Source organism: Amborella trichopoda, chromosome 5 (assembly GCF_054954075.1).
Source record: "Amborella trichopoda isolate Santa Cruz 75 chromosome 5, AtrichopodaSantaCruz75HAP2 v2.0, whole genome shotgun sequence".
Lineage (NCBI taxonomy): Eukaryota > Viridiplantae > Streptophyta > Magnoliopsida > Amborellales > Amborellaceae > Amborella > Amborella trichopoda.
Window position 1 is genome coordinate 43,129,790 of NC_142340.1, and position 6,407 is coordinate 43,136,196.

The window sequence follows — 6,407 nt, forward strand, 5'->3', positions numbered from 1 at the left end:
TGTCCATGTATCTCAAGGTCAAGATGATCGGATTTTAGGGTTTTTGAACATCGAAACAACTTTTTCTACCGATCTTTTGGGGTGCACCTTAATTTGATAGTTTAAGGGCCTCAACCTTATATAAACTTTCCTTTAAATAATGGAATGATTTCCCTTTTTTATTAGGGAGCACGTGTCATTGAAACAGGAGATGTAGAATATGTGTACATTTTTTGTTTGAGTCCATTTTAGAGGATTTGTTTAAAAAATAAATAAAATTAGGAGATCGGTATTTATTTATAGATTTTATTTTAGAGATTTGGGTAGATTTTAGGGTTAATTCTTAGAAATTATATTTATTTTAAGAGTCATGGTATCTTTTGTTTTTGATTGGGAGATCTTTTAGAATGATAAGTACGTTTTTTGTTTGAGTCCATTTTAGTGGATTTGTTTAATAAATAAATAAAATTAGGAGATTGGTATTTATTTGTAGATTTTATTTTAGAGATTTGGGTAGATTTTTGGGTTAATTTTTAGAAATTATATTTATTTTAAGAGTCAGAGTATCTTTTGTTTTTAATTGGGAGATCTTTTAAAATGATAAGTACGTTTTTTGTTTGAGTCCATTTTAGAGGATTTGTTTAAAAAATAAATAAAACTAGGAGATTGGTATTTATTTATAGATTTTATTTTAGAGATTTGGGCAGATTTTTGGGTTAATTCTTAAAAATTATATCTATTTTAAGAGTTACGGTTATGTTATGTGTTTGTTAGGAGTCAGGGCATCTTTTGTTTTTGATTGGGAGATCTTTTAGAATGATAAGTACGTTTTTCTTTTGAGTCCATTTTAGAGGATTTGTTTAAAAATAAATAAAATTAGGAGATTGGTTTTTAGATAGGAACGTGGACGGCATGGATTATCCTTTTTTAGATATCTTTCATTAGTTATCTTAACAATAGGAAATAGTGATTTGATAGCGGTAGTTGCTTTTGTTTAGAAAGTTCCATAGAAGATTATAGAAAGAAAACGTAGGATGACATTAAGTGGATAGGAAAAGAAGGAAAAAGTTTATATAAAGATGGATACAACTACAGATGCACCTCAAAAATTCATCGGAAAATGTAGTTTTAATGTTTTGTTAAAAATGCAGTTTTAATGTTGAAAAACCTTTTGATTTATCATCTCCACATTGAGATGTGTGACCATGAAAAATAACAAGATTTTAAGTTTCAGAAATAGTGTATTTTACAATATATTATCTACACCGTCCATTTTCAAGATTTTCATATGTTTATAGATCTACTTGATTTTAACTATTTTTGAAATTTAAAATTTTATAATTAGACATAAAAATAGATTTTACATCAAAATTATATACCATGATAAAATTTGAAGGTGCACCTTACCACTACAGTTACAGATGCATCTGTATGCCAACTGCATCCGGAAAAAAAAAGGGTAGGTGGCTTTTGTTTTTTTTGTAATTCAGAAGTGAACTCATAATTGACGGATGGATTATTTTGTGAATGAAAGAAAACTTATTGTAGAGAAAGAGTGAGAGTTCTTTTCGTAGGTTTTTCTCTTTATTGCCCTTGTGGTGTATGGTGGACTCGGACTTTTATGTTCATGCTTTCTTCTTGCTTATTTCTTGCTAGTTTTTTTTTTTTTTTTATTTAAAACATGGTTGAATTTGTCAGATATTGGCGGACATTTTTTTTAAAACAACTCGTCCAAAATAGACTCAAACAAAAAACGTACTTATCATCTAAAAGATCTCGCGATCAAAAATAAAAGATACCCAAAAACACAAAAAACAAACTCCCCCAAAAAACATACATAACATAACCCTGACTTCTAAAATAGATATAATTTCTAAGAATTAACCCAAAAATCTACCTACATCTCTAAAAAATAAAATTAGATTTTGAATCAATCTTTTTTTAATTTGCATCACTCCTCAACTAACTCATGTGTACATGATGTAAAATAATCTTGTGCATGTGATTACTCCAGTGGAGGTTCAAATACTAGCTTTCTCTTTGTGTGTGGGTGTGTGTAAAGGGATAACTCATAATCATCCAAACGTTTAGGTTAATTTCATTCAAATAGTTGTTGTAACAAATATGAAGTCAAACTCATTCAAAATATTGTTGTAACATCCCATGTAAATCCAAAAATAAGTATATGTTATATTATAAATATACAATCTCATCTCACGTGAAAATTAAAAAAAAGTGAAATAGAGACTTATTCAAAATATTTGAGTTGTTCTATTAGTACATATGAGAGACAGAGACTTAAAGCCCTAAGCAAGTATGCCATCATAATAAGAGAGAGAAAAATGAGTTTTTTATCACAATGAGCCCCAATTTCACTTTTATTATACAGAATCCTGGATGCCCAAGAGTTTCAAGCTTCCAAGCATCAGTAAATATGAAAGATGACTCCGATACCTCTACACTGAAATACTTTAGAGCAACGTACTTTATCTCAAATTGAGATTGAAAAATAAAAAATTAGTGAAAAAAAGTTAATTTTAAAAAATTAATTTGTGTGTAGAGGTATTTTTAAATTTTTTGAAAAATGATGGAAAAATGTAAAAATAAATGCGTTATAAACAAATTTTTTATTTTTGAGATTTTATATAATTTTTTAAAATTATTTTTCTTTTATTTTTTAGGATTTTATATAGTTTTTTTAAATTCTTTTTAAAATATTCGATGGATCACCCAAATCGGCAAGTGCCCGGTTCCCATCTAACCAATTGAGTTTGCGAACACCGATTCAATTGAGCCTCCGAGCCGCACTCTAAAAAGATCATACAGAGATACACCCTAAAAAATATCTAAATTTTTTTATTAGATATCCTCTTTTTTTTCTTTTTCTTTTTTTTTATATATAAGGTTTGAAATCAAAGATACTATAGAGAACCTTTCAGAGTAGGAAGCCATTTCCTTTAATTTACATGAAAGACCCCATTACTCCAAAACTAAGTTACTCAGAGCCCCCTGACTTTGAAACCCTAAAAATGAAACAAAATGATAAGACATGGCACTAGAAAAAGGTGTGGTTTGTATAAGGCTGCAAACTTTAAATAATCAAATTAAGACGCACTTCCAAAATTTTCATAAATATAATTTTGGTGTAAAAAATTCTTAGGATGAAATGAGACATCTCTAGTTATGAATTTTTAAGAGAAAATGTATCCATATCTCTTGTGTTTAGATTTCATTTCTTGATAAACCAATAGTTTCAAAAGATATCTTTTAACCCCGGCCACTTTAAACGTATTTTTTAACCTAAACAAATTTTTCATAAATATAATTTTGGTGTTAAAAATTCTTAGGATGATATGAGACATCTCTAGTTATGAATGTTTAAGAGAAAATATATTTATATTATTTTTAGATTTCATTTCATGATAAACTAAGGTTTCAAACGATATCTTTTAACCCCTGACCACTTTAAACATATTTTTTAACCTAAACAAATGTGAAGATGACATGCTCTTTTAAAACTCAATTATTTCTCTCTCTTCACATATATACCACAAACTTCTCTCTCTTCACTTATATACCACAAACTTATCTCTTCTTTCATCTCTCACTCTCCCTCTCCTTATGTGTTTCTCCATACACGTCTCTCTCTTCTTGATAACCTCTCACATTTGTGAAATCTAACCCATTCATTTTTCTCTCTTCACTTATATACCCCAAACTTCTTTCTCTCTCTCTTCCTACGTCTCTCACTCTCTCTAGAAACATGAAGAGAGATAGTATGAGGAGAGAGAGTAAAGGGAGATAGATAATAAAGATGGAGAGAGAAAAGGTAGCATGAGGAGAGAGACTAAAGGGAGATAGATGGAAAAGACGGAGAGAGAGAAGAGGTATAGGGAGAAGGAGAAAGAGAAAGAGAGATTTGGGAGGATGGCTTTTAGAAAAGGTATGTCATTTTAGATTTGTTTGGCCTAAAAAACAATGTTTAAATTAGCTTTGGGAGTTAGAAGAAATAAAATCTACAATTTTTATGTTTTAAGATATCTTTTAAAACTTTGCGTCTATTGTAAAATAAAACCTAAAAATAGGGATTATGGAGATATTTTCTCATTTTTTAAACCCTAAAAATGGTTCAAATCAAGACCTATAAAATGACATGCTTAATTGATTTACACCAGTATTCTATCGAACCAGGCTGGTTAACCGGTTTGAGTCGGTCAAGTAAAAAAATTTATTTAAAATGACTCAAAAACCTCCAAAAAAAAAAATTCAAAAAATATGAAAAATATAGATTTTATGTATATTTTGTAATTACGTTCAATTATTTTTTTAAAAAAAAATAAATTTAGCACAATGATAGTGGGAGAATTCATCAGTTGGACAAATTTTCCAAAACTCAAAACTCAGACTTGGAGTCTCGAATCTAAACAGCAAAAATTGAGGACGAAACTTTGTGCAATCGACCAAATCAGTACAACGATCGTGTGATGAACTCAATTAGCTTCAACACACATATATTTTGATAGAAAGCCGATCTAAATAGAGGGAGAAATCTTCAGTTGGGCAGATTTTTTAGAACTCAAAACTTTGACTCTGAGTCTCGGACCAAAACAGCCAAAATGAGCACAAAACTTTAGGTAATCGACCAATTTAGCATAATGATCATGTGATGAACTCGGTTATCTTCAAAGCACACAAATTTTAATAAAAAACCAATCTAAATCGAGGGAAAAATCATTAGTTGGGCGGATTTTCAAAGCTCAAACTATGAGTCTAAGACCAAAACAACCAAAATCGAGCACGGAACCAAATTAACACAATGATCGTGTGATCAGCTTGATTATTTTCAAAACGCACAAATTTTGACACTAGACCGATGAAGATTGAGGGAGAAATCAATTGTATGGCGTTAACTACAAAACGTTATAGATGACTCTTTATGGGACGATGAAGAATCAAAGGTAGCTTTTCTTTGACCCCGTTTCAACATCCCATCAGCGAAAACAGGGGTTAACTGAGATCAACAGGTGCCTGGTTCTGAGTTGATCCGGCCAATTTTTTTAACACTGATTTATACCTAGATATTTCTTTCTTGGTATCATAACAAGCAATTTTGACAATTTTAAACACTAGTATGATACAAGGTGGTCCATCTAAAAACAATTAAAACTAACAGTCTAATGTTTTTTTCATAAAATCACTATTTTTATTAATTAAAATTTATTTGTTTATTTATTTATATTCATGATCTCCATGTTAGATATTACATGTATTTAAAAATTAGGTCAAAAAATCCATCTCATAAAAAGATTTTTTAAGAGTTAACTCATTTGTACACGGACTCATAAAAAATGTGTTCATAATACACTGAAGTCAAAGAGTTCTTCATTTTATTTTATTTTGACAAAGTTACATAGGAATGGAACTTGAGACATTAGGCGGAAACCAGCATCTATCGTCTTGACCCAAGCTTGACAAGATTGCATAAGAGCTCTTTACTTTTTCAGTTTTAAGTTTTGCCTATGTGGATCATGGCTTTAAAAGGAAAGTGTCGTATCCAATTTGACAGAAGAAAATTAGATCAAGATGCTAAGTTTCTAGCCCCTATCACTTCGGGAAAGCAAGCGCCCGCCCTCTCAAAGTTTCAAGTAACTAGGAAATCCATACAAGACCAAGCAAATGATTATCTTAGCAAAGACCCAAAGACAAAATGGTGAGGAAGGTCAAGGGTTTGTCCCAAAACTTTCGGAAAGAGGCTGAGGTCGTGATGGTAACACCCCCATACCTTAGTCATCATGTTGTAGTTTTAATTTCTATATTTAACACCAACACATTAACACCTTCAAAAAAATCCTACCTCCTAATCTATTTGAAAAAACAGATAAAGCCTCAATTACCCAAAAAAAAAAAAAAAAAAGTTTCATGCCAAAACCCATGACAAGCTAAAAAAAATAAAATAAAATTTTAGTTAGACTTACGGTGAATGCCATTAGATGCAAACCACCAATCCTAGTACAGGCTTTAGGCAAGACAATATCAAGCAAATAACCAATTTATTTATTGAATATATGATATTCATGTGAGTGATAGACCCAAAAGTATTTAGAAAAGTTTCAAATCCATACCAATTAACAGATAATATTTGAAAAATATATATAAAAAGACAAAAAAAAATCCTCATTTTTTATACACACAACAAATTTTACAGGTAGGTTAAATGTTTGCAATTTTTTAGTCATTTTGTGCTTTGAGAGAATGTTGTCTCCTTCAAAAACATCATGCGACTGATCGCATGGAGAGTGTGGTTGGCATAAGGTGAAATTGACAAGGATATACCTTGTATCAAATTGACAAAGATATAAGGAATAATCTACGACTTAAAACACATTCAATTACAAAGGTTAATATTAAAGTGAGTTGTGAATGGTAGA